At 32.1% G+C, this 18,684-nt stretch overlaps 1 long non-coding RNA gene across 4 annotated transcripts in view; it reads left to right on the plus strand.

Annotated features, from left to right (window-relative positions):
• LOC106504727 (uncharacterized) overlaps positions 1-18,684 on the plus strand; it is a 394,910-nt gene that overhangs the window by 320,768 nt on the left and 55,458 nt on the right. For all 4 annotated transcript variants that reach the window (XR_014812982.1, XR_014812981.1, XR_014812983.1 and 1 more), the window contains one exon: positions 16,964-17,029. This is a non-coding gene — a long non-coding RNA (uncharacterized LOC106504727). The remainder of the gene's footprint in view (positions 1-16,963; positions 17,030-18,684) is intronic.

The following is an 18,684-nucleotide window of genomic DNA, read 5'->3' on the forward strand; positions in this document are numbered from 1 at the left end:
GAGAAGAATAAGAAAAAAAAAATCAAAAACAGATATTGGAAGAAATAATGGCTGATGAAAAAAAATTAACTTGTACATCCAGTAAACTCTGTTAACTCCAAGAAGGATAAATGCAAAAGGATTCACATTTAGACATATGATAGTAAAATTGCTCAAAGCTAAAAAAAATTATGAAAATAGCAAGAGGAAAATAACTTATCCTATGATAAGTTATCCTGTGTGAGAGAAGCCCATTAAGATTAAAACCTGACTTCTCATCATAAACAGTAGAGGCCAGAAGGCAGTGGGGATGAAAGAGTTAAAGTACTGAAAGAGAGAACAAATGTCAACCAAAAATCTTATATACAGCAAAATACTTTTCAAAAATGGATACAAAATAAATACATTCACAGATAAACAAAAACTGTGCAAATTTGGTGCTGTCATTCCTGCCGTAAAAAAGCACTAAAGGAAGTTCTCTAAGTCATTAGCAATTATACCCAGGTGGAGTTCAAATCTACATAAAAATCAAAGACTATTTAAAATGGAATTATATAATTATAAAGAGTATAAATTCATTTTTGGTTATCTTTTTCTTAGCTTATTTAAACAGAAAATGTTAACATATATGTATAATTACATTGTTGGTCCTATAACATAAAGAAAAGTAATATATTTGACAATAAGCTCACATTAGACAATAAGCTCACTTGGAGTGAGCAATTGGAGTAAAGATATATTTGATGATGTCTTGAACCCACAGGAACAGATAAGTAGAATCAGAAATTATAACTAAGGTGATACAACTAGAGGTTTCTCAGTTTTATTACCTTTAAAGAATATAACTCTTTGTGTTATTGATTTTATCTATTGTATTTGTTTTCAATTTCAGTGATTCTTCTCTTTATTTTTTACTTCCTTCTGCTTGATTTGGATTTATTTTGCTCCTCTTTTGCTAGGTTCCCCCCTTTGAGGTATGAGCTTCAATTATTGATTCAATTATTTGATTTTTCTCTAATGTAGACATTTAATACTAGACATTGTCCTGTCATCATTTAAGTGGTATTCCACAAATGTTTTGTTATATTTTCATTTTTATTCTGTTCAGTGGATTATTTGATATTCCTGACACTTTCTCTTTGACCCAGAGGTCAACCAGATGTGTGTTATTTAGAGCCCATGTGTCTAGATATTCCTGTGTTGTCTATAACAGTGGATTCCTTTGTCTCCATGGTTGTTGGACAACACATTCTGCATGATTTTATTTCATTTTGTTTTTTACATTTGTTGAGATTTTTTTTCCTGTTGTCCAGAATAGGGTCTGTCTTACTACATGTTTCATAGGCAAATGAATGAGTGTGTTCTCCTATTCATTTTAATATTATACACATTAATTATTTCCTACATATAAATTGGATTCTATTTTTTGATGGTGGTGTTGAGTTCTTACACGTCCATCTTGATTTTTCGTCTAGCTGTTCTATCAATTGTTCTGAGAGGGGTGTGGATGTATACAATTATAATTTATATATTCATCCATTTCTTCTCTTAGTGCAGTCATATTTGCTTCACATATTTTGAAGCTCTGTTGTCTGGGGTATATTTTTTTAGGATTTCCATGTCTTTTTTCATGCTTTTACCCTTCTCTCATTATATATTATCCATTTCTCTCCCTCTGGTATTTTATTTGCTTTGTTTCTACCTTATGTAATGTTAATATAGCCACTCTTATTTTCCTTTGATAAATGTTTATGTATTTTTTTCCATCCATTTACTTTCAACTTGTCTATACCATTATATCTGAAGGAAATTGCTTGTGGATAGCATGTGGTTGGGCCATATTGTGTAATCTGCCTTGACAATATCTGTCTTTAATTGGTGTATTTTTGACAATTTGCTTTAAAAAAATTGACCGCAATATTAAAAAAATAAAACCTGAAAAGATATGTAGTGTTCAGTAATTTTAAAATCAGTTTACATTTATTCTTTCATATTTATCACATAAGAATACTATGAGATAGTTGTGTGTTTTCGTTAATAGCATACAATTTTCATATGTTTAGAAACAGCGTCTCTGGCCTGATTTGAATGAGGAAACATTCTATAAATCGAAAATACTTGGGTTAAGAAGACAGATCTGAGTCGTATTGAATACTTCGCTAATAAAATATTTTATAATGCTTGTATATATCATTTAACATCCTAAATCTCAATTAGTTCTTTCTTAACTAGTGTTTTGTGAAGAACTAGTGCAATATTTGAGAATTTGTAAACTATAAAATGCTCTGTGTATATTATTAAATAAGTCTAAAAATTTTCCCAATGTCACAGAAAATAGTATTTCGGCCTGGTAAAACATGAGGCTTTGCCTTCATAGCTTTTACTCTAAAAGCTCTTTTCCCAGTTAAAAGTATGACACACTACTGCTTTTTTCAAGGTACGTTTTAGAAATTGGATGCTTTCAATAATCCAATATGTAACTTTAAAAAATAATTTGTGGAGTTCCTGTTGTGGCTTAGTGGGTTAAGAACCTGACTATTATCCATGAGGATGTGGGTTCAGTCACTGGCCTCGCTCAGTGGGTTGAGGATCCTGTGTTGCCGCAGCTACAGTGTAGGTCACAGATGTGGCTCAGATTCCCCATTGCTGTGGCTGTGGCATAGGCCAGCAGCTGCAGCTCGATTCGATCCCTAGCCTAGGAACTTCCACATACTGCAGATGCAACCCTAAAAAGAAAAATAAATTAAATAAATAAATAAATAAATAAATTATAATCCATTAATTTGCTTTGAGTTTACTCATATTTATTTATTTACTTATATTTACTTATATTTTCAAGATATCATATTAAATAGTATAGCTTACTAGTTTTAAAACATCAAAAAGACAGAAAAGCATATTAGGTAAATTATTTATAATATTACTTTTTATTAAAACCTAATTCAACTTAATTAAATTAGATTTTTCGAATAAATACAACTATTTGGAAATGAATGTGCATTATGTATGTGCAATAGTATGTACATAAACTTTCAAGATAAAAAATAAAAGGTTACCATGCAGCAAACTTAAAATTGAGGAGAAAAAATAGTAAGTCCCATGATAACATAAAGAAGACAAAAAATGGAAAATCTAGTTTAGTGGTAGGCTGTTTCGTTTTTTCCACAAAAACTGAAATTTCTGAAATGTAGGACAATAAAATGTAAAATTATGGATGAAATAAAGAATTATTGACCTTCTGTGTCAGAAATCCTAATAGGACTGGTCCTATCCAATCTCAGAGAAAATGCGTTGTTAGTAGATTAGAAATAGCAAAGCTACTTGGTTCAAGTGACCCCATGATTAAATTCAGTATAACTTAGAATAGTGACCTAAATGCTCTATGAAACTAGAGTTTGAATTCTCAAAGGCATGTGTTAAAGGTGTAAAAAAAGGAATGGAGAAAGCGGTCTAAGAAATAATAAGATAACTAGAGCAAAAGAGGATAATTGAAAAAAAAATTAGCATTACCCAAAGAGAATTAAAAAAGAAAACTATATATGTATAGTAACTTCAGCTGGGTAGCCGCTTTCAGCATACATATTGCTTTAAGGTAAACAAAGTGTTTCTGTTTTTTCTTTTTTCTTTTTCCCCTGCAATGATTTATTCTCTTAGTGGTCATCACATATTAATGCGAGCAATAATTAAATTCTATATTAAACCAGGCTGTATGCTCTTTCCCTGAAGAATGAATGCAGGTTAGCAATAATTCTTATTGGATCATAAAATTCTTCCTTTGGAATTGGAACAGAGAAAAATTATTCCCTAAAGCCTATCCAAAGGAAAAAACCTCACAAGTTTTATTAAGTTGTTAAATAAAACAGTAGGCAGAATTGGGAAACTCAGCAAATGAAATAAAGAAATTTAGAAATGTAAAAATATTAACTTTTTATTGAAGGTAAAATTGCATTATGATGTGCAGTGATGCCTGACTTAACCAATACCTGTCCAAGCAAGTATCCATCAAATAGCTGATGCTGCCATATCCTAAGTTTAAATGATGGCTGCTCAGAAGGGCTGCAAATCAGAACTTTATTGACTTTGTCTGAAATGTTAAAACAAAAGTTATGTGCTCATAAAGTCATATAATCTAATTCATCAAAGAAAAAATAGTAAGGAACCTATAAGAAGAGTATCTCTTCCACAGACCAACAGTGTCTAAACTAACAATTAAATTCAGCTAATTATCTACCAGTTCCTAAGAACTGCTGTAGGATTTTTTTTTACTCTAGTGCACCAAATTAATAAAAACCTGCTTTAGCAGTTTGATTCTCATTGCATTAACACTTACGTTCAAATGCCAGCATGAAACTTCAGAATGATCTTGATTGCCTACTAAAACTGGTTTTGTAATTTCTATTGAATTTCTCTTTTTTATATTTCTTAACTAAGTTGGGTGGACAGTTTATATTTTTCTCTACAATTGTATGCTCTTTAGGAGTATTAAACATCAGGTCATGATTATGTAGTTTATAGATTTTTTTCCAAAGTCATTGAAGTCGTCCTTGATTTCCTGAGCAAACGTAATTGTAAGGGACTGTGTTTATAGAGATTAATGAGTGATAAGTGATGTACAAATGAAAGATTTTATTATAGTTGTAGAGCTTTGTGTCATCGGACATATTCTTGTCAGAGGTCGCTTGGTTACGTAAGTGATAGAATCTGAATTTATGGGAAATTTTAGAAGTCAGAACACATCATTCTACACCATGCCATATGAATACTCACCACTTAGTAACTATTTTTTGAACTTTCAAAACGAATCTAATTTTATCCAAATTACACTCTTACTGAATTGGAGCAATTATTATGTTTACTCATAGCATAATAATCTGTGAATATTACCCACAGAATTAAACTGAGAGATGGAGACTAAGTAAATTATACACAGTCACATAGCCTTGGTGGAGAATGTAGATCATACTCTTTCAAACTATTTCTTATTAGGAATCATTAAGATTTTAAAAGTGCTTTTTGCAGTGTCATTTGCATGCTATCTTCATGATTTTTGCCATATCCATGTATCATATGTATATGTGTGTATATATATATATACATATACACACATATATAATTCAATGTTGTTATGTAGGTTGACCCACTTTTTATTCCAAGAAAATATAAGTATGAAGATTTACGTCACTCTTATGAAGGAGAAAGCAACATGTCTTGGTGTAAAATGAGGGAACTATAAAACATAAGCATAATGAAAGCTGTTACTAAATTTTAAATTATAAAATTATATTTTAAAATGTGTGATAATAAAATTAACTTATTTTTTAAAAACCATTCAGTGCCAGTATTTATAATACAAAAATAAATGCATTCTGATTATCACCTTTATGCTAAGTTAGAAATAGTATGAGGGTTTTTGTTTTATTAGAGTCCTGACTAAACTGTGTTGTTAGAAAATAGGGCACCAGAATATAATGACTTAAAAAGAGAGAAGTTTCTCTCATAGAACAGCCTGAAAATACTATACAGTCTGAAAGTACAGGTAAAGGGCTGACCGTGCAGTTGACTTTCTATCTTTGGCTCCACTATACCTGCTGCATTTGTCCCTCATGCAGTGAGATATTAACAGAAAAGGAGGACATTTGTATGTCTTTTTTTTGTCCTTTTAGGGCCACACCCGCCGTATATTGAAATTCCCAGGTTAGGGGTCAAATTGGAGCTGCAGCTGCCAGCCTACACCACAGCAGTGCCAGACCTGAGCCACGTCAATGAACTACACTACAGCTCACAGCAACACCGGCTGCTTAAGCTACTGAGTGAGGCCAGGGATCGAACCTGCATCCTCATGGATATTAGTCAGTTTTAGTACTACTGAGCCACAATGGGAATGCCTCCATATGTCTTTAAGTACATGTGCCTTGGAGTGGCACACAACATTTCAAAATCTTATATCTAATATCTTATTTGAGTAGAACTTAAATTGCACAGGAACCTGGGAAGTTAAACTTACAGCATGATGACCCCATGCCCAACTACAACTCAAGAAAGAGAAGTACTCATCATCAAGTAGCAGTGCTGTCACTGCTTTATATGAGGTGCTCTGCAATTATTGTTATGAGCAAACACAATCCAAACTCACATGCATGTGATCAGAAAGGATAAAATATAGTAAATGTTTTCTGTAAAATATTGCATATTTAGAATTATTTCCTAAAATTGAATTATGATGAAAAGTTAATCCATTATTTTTTAAAAGAATTTATCAATCAATCTCCAAAACATGGTCTTTTTTTGCGTTCAATTACTTAGTTATATTTTCAAAGTGATAAAAATGGATTTGTTTCACTATAACTATCACCATCAGGTTTAGAAAATATTTTAGAATACATTTTAGGCCTTCTCAAATGTTTCTTCATAATATACAGAAATTCTTCAGATAAAAATAACCCTGTCACTTCAATAGTGAAAGAGACTAGCTTAATATAATCAGGGTTTGTATGCTGTGGTTCCATATTTCTATCATTTTATTCTCCCTTGGAGAGCCAATATGGAGAAATTGCTTTGTATGGACACATTAGGATTTTCAAATGAGCAACTACATTTACAAAATATGCAAGTTTCAAAATCTGTTCTACTTATGCATATATTCTTGCATAATGAAGATCATTCCTCAGAAAAATCAAAGTTCTTCTCTCATTAGAAAATATGAGTGAATAATCTGGAATACTACAGATGGTAGCCTTAGTTTGAAAAAGAAATATTTGTAGTTAGTGGCCCAATCTTTACAAAACTGAGAAAAGATTCAAGAACACTGTTACCTGCACAGTGTAAATTTAGAAGCTGGAAAGATGAAAGCAACAGAATAACATATATGCACTACCTATAGGAAATTAAATGTACTGACCATATTTATTTACATATCACATATCACCTATTATATAGTTCTGTGTTGCATTACTGTGATACAGTAAAACTCTTATAAAAAAATCATTCCTGGACTGAGAGGTGGTAATCTTGGTGCGCGAGTGACTGTCAGATAAGCACAAGTTTATGTAAAATTGCATTCGTGACAAATGCAAAGAAAAAAAAGGCAAATGGTGTTGAAAGAGACTGCATTATTTTGAGGTATAGTTGACATGGGCAGGACAAGAGAGCATCCATAATTAAGTGATGGATGGGGTTAGTCATGAAGAAAAAAATAAATATCTAGGCAAAGAGGGATGATAAGAACACCCCAGATACAACAGTTAGATTATAATTATTTATGTTATATAACATAACACAAATATTTATATCATATATATATGCACATAAAATATATATGTGGTTGCCTATATTTGACTTTCAAGTCCAGTATTCTTGAGGTAAAATCTTAATCAGTGATTAGCCAAAAATTCTGATTGGAAAAATCAGCACCAACCACGTGAAACAATACCACATAAAATTCACCAATGCTGTGTACCAATTAATCGATAACTGCTAAAGGTGATCTGGGTATGCTAGGAATAAAAAAAGAGGAAGAACTGATGCTGCCTGGGAAGCCATTCATTCATCACTATAATTTTCTCAAGCCTTTAAAAAGTTTGGACTTTTCTCTTCATGCTCCCTTACCTCTTTGAACATTCTATAGCACTTGCATGTTGCTAAAATTACTTGCATCCTGATTTGCCCCTTACATTAGCATGGAGATTTCTCAAGTGTAGGAGAATATTTACTATTTATCTTTAATGATTTATATCATTTATTTTTTTAATTTGTAAATAAGAATAGGTTTCTGTATATAGGATATGTAGATACCAAATATTAATCAAAGACTATGATTAAAGGAAGGAAACATTTTGCTAAATTGAGTAAGGTTTTGACTGACAATCAAATGCCAGTAATTTAATTAGAAAACAAAGATGTTTTTAGAGCCTAGGCAGCATGTATATTACAACATAGATCATTAAAATCTGAATTTAATATTTTCTCAATGTGTTAGACTCTATCCACTAGCTAGAAAATGTGAAATTTACTTAGAAACTGCAATGTATTAATCCAAAAATTTTCATCAATATGCTAATATATTAGTTCTTTTCAAAAACACAAAGAAATTGTTACAGAAACACATCTCAGTGCTGTAATTTGCTCAAGGAATACTCGGCTTATATTTCTGCTTTGTATCATGGATAATGAAGACTTGTTCTAAAATCTACAGGCAGTAGAAATTGAACCTATATGAGGACATATGATTCACTGAATTTAATGGACTTTTCTATTGAAAAAAAGAGAGAGAAATAGGGTTTACAGATCACTAGAAATTATGTAGTACCCTGTGATGTTAACATCCACAGATATAACATAGTTCAGAAAAAAGACATAATACTGATAGTTTTATGATTATGTAAACAGAAGGTAGCACTTTCTAAATTAGAAAATGGTTACTTTTTTCTCTTTATTTTTCAAACTAGGACATTTATACCTTAGAAAACCATACTTACTTCCCTCAAAGAAAAACCAAATAATTATTTACATTTATAGAACTGTTTCCTCTGTCCTTCACCTGTTTTTAAATCTATAGATATTCACATATGCTTCAATTGGAGTATCATATTGAAACCTAGAAATTAGCCATGGAAAATTGATACCTTAAAATTAATCTTCCAGTTCTATTTGTGCTGTATAACAGACATGGCTTAATTTTTGTTTTGGGGTGTGTATGTGTGTGGTGTGTTTGTGTTTTGTCACCCTTATACTAACTCAAGAATGATAAGTCATCAATAGATGTAGATATATAATGATTTATGAATTGATTATATAGATATAGATAGACATAACCACACATGTATGTGTGTGTGTGTATATATGTACATCTATATGTAAATTCATATGTATATACACACATAAAACTTTTTCTTAATGTTATTGCAATTAGTGATTAATTTATTTGCTTTACATTGATCATATAGCATATGTGTAGCAGTGGTAAAACCTTAAAGAACATTTTACTGTTTATAAAACAATGCAAAAATTTATTCTAATCCTGTCCCTATAGCATCAGATAAAATGACTTTTCATTTTTTATTTTAATAGGATAATTTTTAAAAATGTTTGAGACTAGAGAGTTACAATACCATAAAAACTATAACAGGGTCATTTTTCCATGATAGCTTTAAACATGCATGAAAACTGAGACATAGAATAAGGCATGCATTTTGAAAGGTGAAATGAGGAAATCTGGTCATTTAAATAAGAGCTTACTCTGAATTTGGTGTCAGAGCCAACCTTCTGTTTGCTACAAAACTCCTTGGGTGAAAGAGCAAGAAAAAGTAAGGGATCTCTGTCACTATAGAAACGTAGTAGGTACTCAATTTCTGTTGGCATGTGACTTGATTTGCAGCTTGAATGTAGATTGGAATATGAGTTGGGATTGCAAGGCATGAGCAAGACAAAACTAAAGAATATTCTTGAAGCATGCATTTTCAGGATACAAAAATAATAGAAATAGAAATAGACTTGTTTTAATGTTTTCATAGTTTGCCGGCCAAAGGGCAGAATTGGGACATAGGTGGTAAGAGCCTCAGCCATGCACAGTGGAGGCGGGACTGGACTACACACACACTTTCTAATGGGATTGTACCCCTGCAAACTTGGCTTGAGTCCTAAAATTTAAGTTATGTCATGTATCTTGAGTTAAAATAGTTGGATCTCCAATTCTCTTCTGAGAAAAATCAGTCCTAAAAAGGAATAGCAGATTTAGCAATGTCAAGTAGGAACACAGAAAGTGAATTTAATTACCAAAAAAAAAAAAAAAAATGACAGACAAGGTAGGTTCTTTACAGATTTGAGAAGTTACAAAGCTCATTTTGGTGGCCTTATACACCTACTTCCTCATTTCCTGTATTTTTCTCAAAGATACTGAGACCACTTGTATTGTCCCATAGTTTTGCTTCCAGCAATGCCACAGTCAAAGGCGTTACCAACCCTTTTCAAACCCATTACTTTGTTCTTGATTTTTTTTTTCTTTTCTGTCATCATGGCCTTGTTAAGTTAGTGTGACTAAAAATATTACAGTGTTTTGGATATTTCCATTTTACCAGAGTATTCCTAGAAAAGTGGAAGTATAATTTGTCTTGTTACAGGTTGAAAATATTTATAGAAGGGCAGTTTTGTACGTATTTCCCATTGTTTATCGAAGCACATGAAATGCTAGAAATCTCTTTGACACAAAGCCATTCCCCTGCTAAATTGCTGGTCATGTTGCTTGACCTATAGACTTGATAGTCTTGACAGATATCTTTTACATGTACTTGTGCCTAACATTATTCTTATCACCACAATATCAGACTAAGCTGATTGACTTCATTGTCAGCTATATTTCCTATATCCTTGTATAGTTATAATTGAAGTGATAGTAGTGACACGTAAAATACATGACTGTCACATTTAAGAAAGGGACATTGAAAGAGTGCTTTCTCCTCTAGTCTTCATATAATTATTTTATTCAGTTGATATCACAGAAATGGAAAAGCATTAGAAAGTTTTAGTTAGAGGAATGATACGGTATAATTTTATGCCTATAATTTTCAGGCTGATTTATAGATATGGATAAAGATCAGACTGTAAGAGAGATTGGGGGTGGGTATATATTTTAGAAGCTGGATAAAATAGCCCTGGTAAATAGAGGAGCTTGGAATAAGGTTGTAGAATGGCAGTACTGAGAGGGTCTATATTTTGGGATATGTTTAAATGGTAGGGTCAATAGATCATTCAGGTTAACCTGATATGATTTATTTAGGAAAATGACAAGGATGGTTTCCAAGTCTTGGTAGCTGGATGGATGAATCTAACATTTAATGATATGAGGAAGAATTGAGTAGAAGCAGATTTAGCATAAAAATCCATGGCTCTGTTTATATAATGTTGTTTGAGATGCCTTTTAAACACCCAAATGGAGATTTCACTTGGGCTTATGAGTCAGGTACTGTAGTTAATATCTATGGTAAAAAGAGAGATTCTGGAGTTAATATGTATACAACTGGTATATTAATTCATGAGAAAAATAAGCTATTCTGGGGAGAAAATGGAATAAAAAGAAATGATGAAGATGGAAATTCAATCATACTAAGGTTACTGAAGGATGAGTTAAAATTGAAAATAAATCATGAGCATTAGTGAGTTTAGTATGAGAATTTTCACTGGAATTATGAGAAAGAACACTTGCTTGGAAATCAGAGAAGAGACTATAAGGTAAATTTGGAGACAATTAAGGCAGATGACTTCTTTTAAGAGAAATATCATGATGAAGGAGTTGAAATGAATGGAAAATTTACTTACACTGAAAGGTATTAAATGCAATGTAATCAATAATAATACATGTTTTTATGTAAAACTACTGATGAAATAGAGAAACTAATAAATGTATAGAAGTAGTATAATTATGAAGAACATTATTTATATGGTTAAGAACTGGGAGGATGAAATGAGGAAGAATTTAGTCTAGCTAGAGTTATTTTCAGCTAAGTTGGAGTAAAGATGGAGGCAATTGGACTGATGAAAGATCAATTTTAGAGTTAGAAACAATAAAACTTGTAGAAATATACATAATGAGATGTGATGGAAAAGCAGAAATTCAGGGTGAACTAGAATGACTTTACAAAGGAGGGGGGTTACTCTTGCAGAGAATATGGCTTTGGCTCCAATATGCTAACCATCCTCATTGTATTTTAAAATTGCTTCTCATGGTCAGAGGACTTGACACTAAAGATCTCAGCTTGAAGTAATGAAGAGAGTATTTCTAAGGTCTTTCTAGAAGGTTCTGCAGTTACCAAAAATTTCTGAGATTGTAGCAGTCTACCTTGGCAATCTCATGGTTCATGTGAGCCTGCTAGTGCACAGGAGGGCTCCAGCCACCTTCGAAGTACCAATGGCCTCTACTTAACTTCCACAAACTAAAACTTGCAGGAGGCTCTGTCACTGGCTAACTCTAACCCAAAATCAGACATAGAAAATGATTCTGGGATCTAGCATTTGAAGCCAAATAAAAGAATGATAGGATTGTTGAGCTGGCTATAGAAAATCCAGCACATCATTTAAATATCTGACTTTTGACATACTATTCAGGTCATGATAAGGAGAGATTTCTAGGAAGAGAGAGGACAATGAGACATGAAGAGAAGAGAGCTAAAGAATAACCCCTAAATAGAATAAATTAGCATTAGCAAGAAAATTAGCTTAAAATAAATAGCCTATCATTTCTAGCATTATTGGAATTTATTAAGATGAGGGTAGAGAAGTGTTGATTGTTTTGTACAATAAGGAAATAATTAGTGACCTGAAGAAATAATGTCAGTGATGCAATCAGGATGTAAGCCAGATAGTACTGGAATTTGAAAACTGATCTTGAGCAAGTATATTCACAAAGTATAAAGTATTTCTTTGCTTTGTTTGATTTTTTTCTAGTAGAAAACTTAGGAAAGTAGCTATAGTTGTATACAGGGGCAGAGAGGTTGTTGTTATTAATTATTAGACCTTAGATAACCGAGATAACTAAGTTTTTATGTTATTAGGAGTTATATCTTTGAAAGAAATAAAATTGATGCCCAGAGGAATGGGATAGAATTTTATAAATAGATTCCTTGAGAAATCTAGAATTGAAGGGCTTAGCTACAAACTTTATAAACTCAGGGTCAATGAGCAATTGCTATGTGAATGGCATGACCTAGAGAAATCTATTCAGGTTCAGATATTCAATGAGCCTGACCTCCCCTTCCTACATTAGGATATGGGCTACACCTGCAAAGATAGGTCAGAATAATGGAAAGATTTCTGCTCACTTTAATATATTCAGCCCTTTTTTAAACTTTATTTAAGTAGGATTTCTCACTGGGGACATTGTGCAACTCACGAGTTTTATGTAGAGATTTTATGAGAGATAATGACCGAAAAATAAAGATTGTTTGAGTTTTACATACTGCAAAATGCTAGAGCTAGCCCAAATGGAACTTGACTAAGCAAGCTTGTTAGCAATTTTGATGGAAGTCTTTCAGTGTCCTTTGGCCATATATAGTAAGTAGGGACCATGTTCATTTATTGGGTCATTTCTTGGGGTGTGGCCAGAGAAAGAGACATTAGTTGATTTTTGTTATGCTCTGTCTTGAACAGAGGGGAGAATAATTCAGTTGATGGTATTATTCTCTACCTCCGGATTTACTTCCCTGACCTCTCTTATTTACCACCAACTGATTACAAAAGCAAACAAAATCTGCTGTGGTCCTAGAAAATCAGTGCTTTGCTATAATAAATGTTGAAAAGCATGGATTTTATAGGTTAGACGTGTATTATAGGCTAAAACTGTCATATGTATGTGATTTACTCAGTTTTATATAATACTAATGCTGTTGTTTTATATTTGATTATTATTTCTTTGTGTTTTACAAAGACATCTGACAGTCCAATGTTGCAGTTTTTAAGGATAAGGTAGACTTTAAAAGGGGAAGATTCTAAACCTAAGCTTCCAGATAATTTGATGAGATTAGTGATGAAGGATTACAGTCTTCTGGATTATTCTGTAGAGCAAAAAAGAATACATATAGAAATATAACTTTACAGTGAAAGCTAATGATCAGTGAATTTTATGCATACTGATAATCTAAGTTATCCTTTTCTATTTTGCAAAATTGAAAACATACTTATGTAAAAATCACAGTCATTTGGCAAGCAAATATTACTGATAATTTTTAAATAAAATTCTTTATTTTTGCCATCTCAAAAATTGTATCTTCATTGTTTAAAGAATATCCCATTCAGTGAAACAGCTCAGGAAACACATTTGTTGGCAGAACTTATTACACAGAAAAAGATAAATCACACAGTTACCGAGAATCTGACAATAAAGGAATATAAAATTATAGTGAGCAAAAGTCTAGGACAAGATGAAAAGTTTCTGCTCTCAAACAGCATGATAAATCCTTGTGTCAATAACATGTCTCATTATGCTGAAGAGGTTTTGAGTAATAAAGTAAACAATAGCTCCTTTATTTAGGTTGATGAGTCAATGTAGCATTTGTATGATTTATAAATATTGGGAAATTTAGAAAACTTTTTCTAGAGCAGCAGGTTATCCAAAACTAACAGTGAGATTTATTTAAAGTTTTCTTCTTTATATCAGGAAACCAAAAGTTTATCATGAAGAAAATGTATCAGAATCTGTAAGATGTTGTGGTTGACCCAATGAGAGGCTTTGCTATAAAAGAGAGACAGAGAGGAGTGAAAGAGAAAGGAAGAAAGGAAGGAAGGAAGAAAGAAAGAAAGAAAGAGAGAGAAAGAGAGAGAGAGAGAGAGAGAAAGAAAGAAAAGAGGGAAGGAGGGAGAGAAGACAGCAAGAAAGAAAAAGAGAAAGAAAAAGGAAAAGAAACAGAAAGAAAGGGAGGGAGGAAGGAAGGAGGGAAGGAAGGAAAAGAAAGAAACAGGGAGGGAAGGAGAGAGGGAGGGAAAGGGGGGGGAGGAAAAAAGAAAGTTTCTACATTAAAACAAGCTATTTTTTTCATAGAGAAATGATGTCAAAATTATTGGAGATATATATATCTATATATATGTATTATAGATTAAATTCTAGATGATGTTATGGATAATTTCATTAAATAAAACACAAGAATATTTCTTGTTTGCTTAAAAAAAAAAAAAAAAACTGTGTGTAAACCTGAACATCAACAACAACAAAAAGAGATCTACATATGGGCATCTGGAAGCTTAGCTGAAATGTTTTCCATGGGATTTTGAGCTGAAAGGTGAATTCTAGGAGTACTTACAAGTAAGTAATTTTAGCCCAGGTTCAGCTGAATATTTGAAGATGAAAAATTATTGGAGAAACTACCTGCTAAACAGACTACCTATGATCACACAAATTACCTGACATGTAAGACTCTGGAGAATGTTTTTGACACTGACAGAATGCTTAGATTTAAAAGAAAAATAACTCTTTGGAAAACCATGTGGACTAAAGAAAATTTTAAGAAGTTTTCACTGCTGCTTTGGCTTAAAAGTAAGGAATGACAACAGCGAGACTCAAGTTTTATTCAAATCACTATTTTTCTCTCTCATATTACAAGGGTATGACTGGGAGATGGGATCCTTCTATGAATTTTCTACTCAGTCTGATTAACATAATGGAGAAAAGAAGAACTTTGTTAGCTGTAGACTAATCATTCAAAGAAGTTGTGGGATTACCAGATAAAAGGACACAATACATTTGAATATCAGACTAAAATAAATAATTGTTTAATATGTCTATTTGTACAAATAAAATCTCCATATCCTTCTCTAGTTTGATCCAGAATTAAGTACAGAATAAAAAAAGAACATTTTTTACAGTGAAGAGAATTTTTATCGTTTATTGTTACCTTTCAAATTAGTGTTTTAAGCATATATGATCTTATAAGAGAAATCTAGAAACAAAATGTATGATCATAATTCATACACACTTAATTTTTCTGTAATTGATCATCATATATTCAGCAATAAAATTTAATATTTCATAAAAAATTGTATCAGGCTATGTAGTTCCCTTTGCTAGTGTTTCTTATTTTTTCATGTGGTTTCAAGTTACTACCTAGTTACTTAGCATTTTTTATGGCATAGGCAAGCCTGACAACAAAAGTATCAGTTTTTTTGTTTGTTTTTAATCTCAGAATGTCTAATTCCTTCATCATTTCTGAAAGATACTTTTTACAAATGTATGTTTTGCAGATTTTTTTTTTCTTTGAGAAGTTTGAATATGTCATCCCATTGACTTCTGGCCTTCATGATTTCTCATTAGAAATCGGATGTAATTTAATGAAATCAGATCTTACCACACTAAGGTCCCTTAGTATATGGGGAACCATTTCTTTCTTGTTGCTTTCAAGATTCCCTCCTTGTTTTGGCTTTCATCACTTTGATTTTGACTAATGGATTTTTCGTTTTATTCACATTTTCCAGCTTTTTATTTCTGTTTGATTTTTCTTTGTAATTCTGCTCTCAACATTCTGTATTTAAGGGGACAGCTTTTTAATGCACTCTATTAGTAGTTTTGACAAGGTTTTTTTTTTTTTTAGCTCTTTGAACATACTAAAAATAACTGATTTAAAGTCTTTGTCCTGTAAATCTAATGTTTGTGGTTCCTCAAATTGATTTGATCACTGTTCTTGCTATGTAAGGGCCACAACACTTGATTCTTTGTAATTTTTTGAGGCAGATAATTTTTTGTCAAATTTTGGATATTTTGAGTCTTATATTGTGTCTCCGATAAATCATTTTCCCTCCTCAGCATAGTTTGTTGTTGCTGATTACTGTATTTGTTGTTTACTTGTTTGTTTAATGAATCCTCTGAATTAATATTACTAAGTGTGTATTCTTTCTCAAATTGTGGTTACCAAAGTCCCTATTCTGTTAGCTTATCCATTGATTGAACTGAGTCTTCCTCAAATGCTTTAAACCAAAAAAAATCTCCCAGTTCTGTATGAGGGTTGAAGAGAGGTTCTGTATGTATTAGAGCTCATCTTTAAAATCTGGCCAAGAGTTTATAACTCTACCTTGGTCTTCCCTTTCTGCTTGTGCAGAGTCTCAAGGTCAGCCGGTTGTGAGAATGTGAGAATTTAAAGGCTTTTAGGTCTTTCCTAAGTATGTGCATGATCCTGAGCACGTGTATGTCCTTCTAGTTTCCAAGGAATACGTCAAAGCTTTTCAGAACCCTTACTCCCCAAAATATCCCATTCTCTAGTCTTTCCATCCAAACTTCCTGACTAGTTTATTATCTGTCTCAACAATTAACCATTGCCACAGAAACAGTGACTAAAACATGTTCTTCTAAGCATTTTGAACAGATGTCCCTAGATAGGGACATTTAACAAAAGGTGAGTTTCAGTTCAGTGAAATAAAGACAAGCCTTTTCAGTGGGTTTTCTAGGAAATCACCAGACGTATCAACTAAGGACAGTTGTGAATGAGTTTCATTCTTCTCTTTCATGCCCCAGTTCTGGGAATATGGAATGTTATCCTCAAGGCTACCACTGAACTGAGAAGCAGAGCATGGATCTAGGGTAAGTTAAAACACCACAAAGCTCACTGTTCTTGATGCTATTCAATGTTTTTTTGTTTGTTTGTTTTTCTCTCCTGAGGAAGTTTTTGATTAGTTTCCAACAAGATTTTGGTTCATTTTCAGGGCTCTGATGATGATGTTGATTCTGATTAGTTTCCAGGGCTCAGAGATGTTGATTCTGACAGTTTTGCCTTTTTTTTTTTTTTTTTTTAACTTTTGTGTATGGGCTGGGTTTTGGAATTTCTTACATCTCTGATATCACTCTGTATACACTTGTAAAAGAAAAATTAATGATGAATACTACAAGAGAATTATTTTATTATTTCTACCAGTCTTACTTTTTTTTCACACAAAAACAATCTGACTAAAATTATACAGAACATCTTAACTATTCCTGAAATAAGTGTTAATATTGTTCATGATTGAGCATTTAGATATTTGGCTACTCTTATGTTTTATGGACTAAACTGACCTCTCTTCCTTTCCTTTCTTTAATTTATTTTCAAACTGGTTTTGGAACAGAGACAGGTCCACCATAGTTAGGCTGTGAAAATTGTACTTGGCGATAACTATACCAAGATCTTAGAATACATGCTGCTATTACTGGTAGCCATGTACTGCATTTATATGGATGGTTCCACTCCAGGTAACTCTGAGTCTGCTTGTGGAAAATTATATAAAACTGAGGATAGAAGTATGAGAAGTTATGTGTATATAAATAACACATTTTCATATTTTCATCAAGAAACCATTCTTATAGGTGTTAGGTGTCTAATAGAACTCAATTCATATTACAATATTTTTATTTCATATTTTGAATGTAATTAAATGTGCCATTATTTTTACTGGTATTGTACAGATTTTCAAGAAGAATGAATCATCATATATTTAACTGAAGGCAAAACAGAATAATTCTTTGAATTTTTAATAAAATAGCCATAAGTTTTAAGAAACATTTTAGTGATTACTTCTTGAAATAATTTCAGTTATCATAAAATATATAACTTTCTTTATCATCATTGTTGTTACTTTTAGTCATCATATTCATCTTCATGAATTACATATGTAATAATTGTGGTTTCAATCTGTATTCTTTTTGTTCTGTTTGTTTTCCTAAAAACCCTTTGACAATGGCAAGGAAATCAATAACTTGGTTATTATTTAAAATCAAGATTTTAGAGTTACATTGCTAAAAGTACAGTAGAGGCAACACTAGAAATTTGTTTTCTCCAATCTTTATCCAAGATTCAATTTAATGTGCTATACTTCACTGACATTCCTAAACTGTGTATTATACTGCAAAATGGAGCATAGAAACATCAAATCATGGAAAATTATACAGAAAAGGAAGAATTAGTGATTAGGATGTGAACAAGTCTATAGAATGCATAGACCACTCTAAGCAAAGCCTGGACTTTTAGGAACTTATCTAGTCTCATTCTGTGCCAATATTTCCAACTGTGAAATGGATGTACCTGTTTCTAACTGTGAAAAAATTTTCCCTGAGAACAGTATTTTTCCATTTATTTTTAATTGCCTGAGACACTCTGATGAGATGCACTATAGAGAGAACTGTATTATCTTTTTAGGAGATATTATCACACTTTCTTAAACACTGAAACTTAACAGCTTACAACTATGTAGAAGTGGGGGCTT

This window comes from Sus scrofa, chromosome 8 (assembly GCF_054392235.1).
Source record: "Sus scrofa isolate SSC_HxYL_T2T_F1_AM1 chromosome 8, Sscrofa_HxYL_maternal_Yorkshire_Landrace_v2.0, whole genome shotgun sequence".
Classification (NCBI taxonomy): Eukaryota; Metazoa; Chordata; class Mammalia; order Artiodactyla; family Suidae; genus Sus; species Sus scrofa.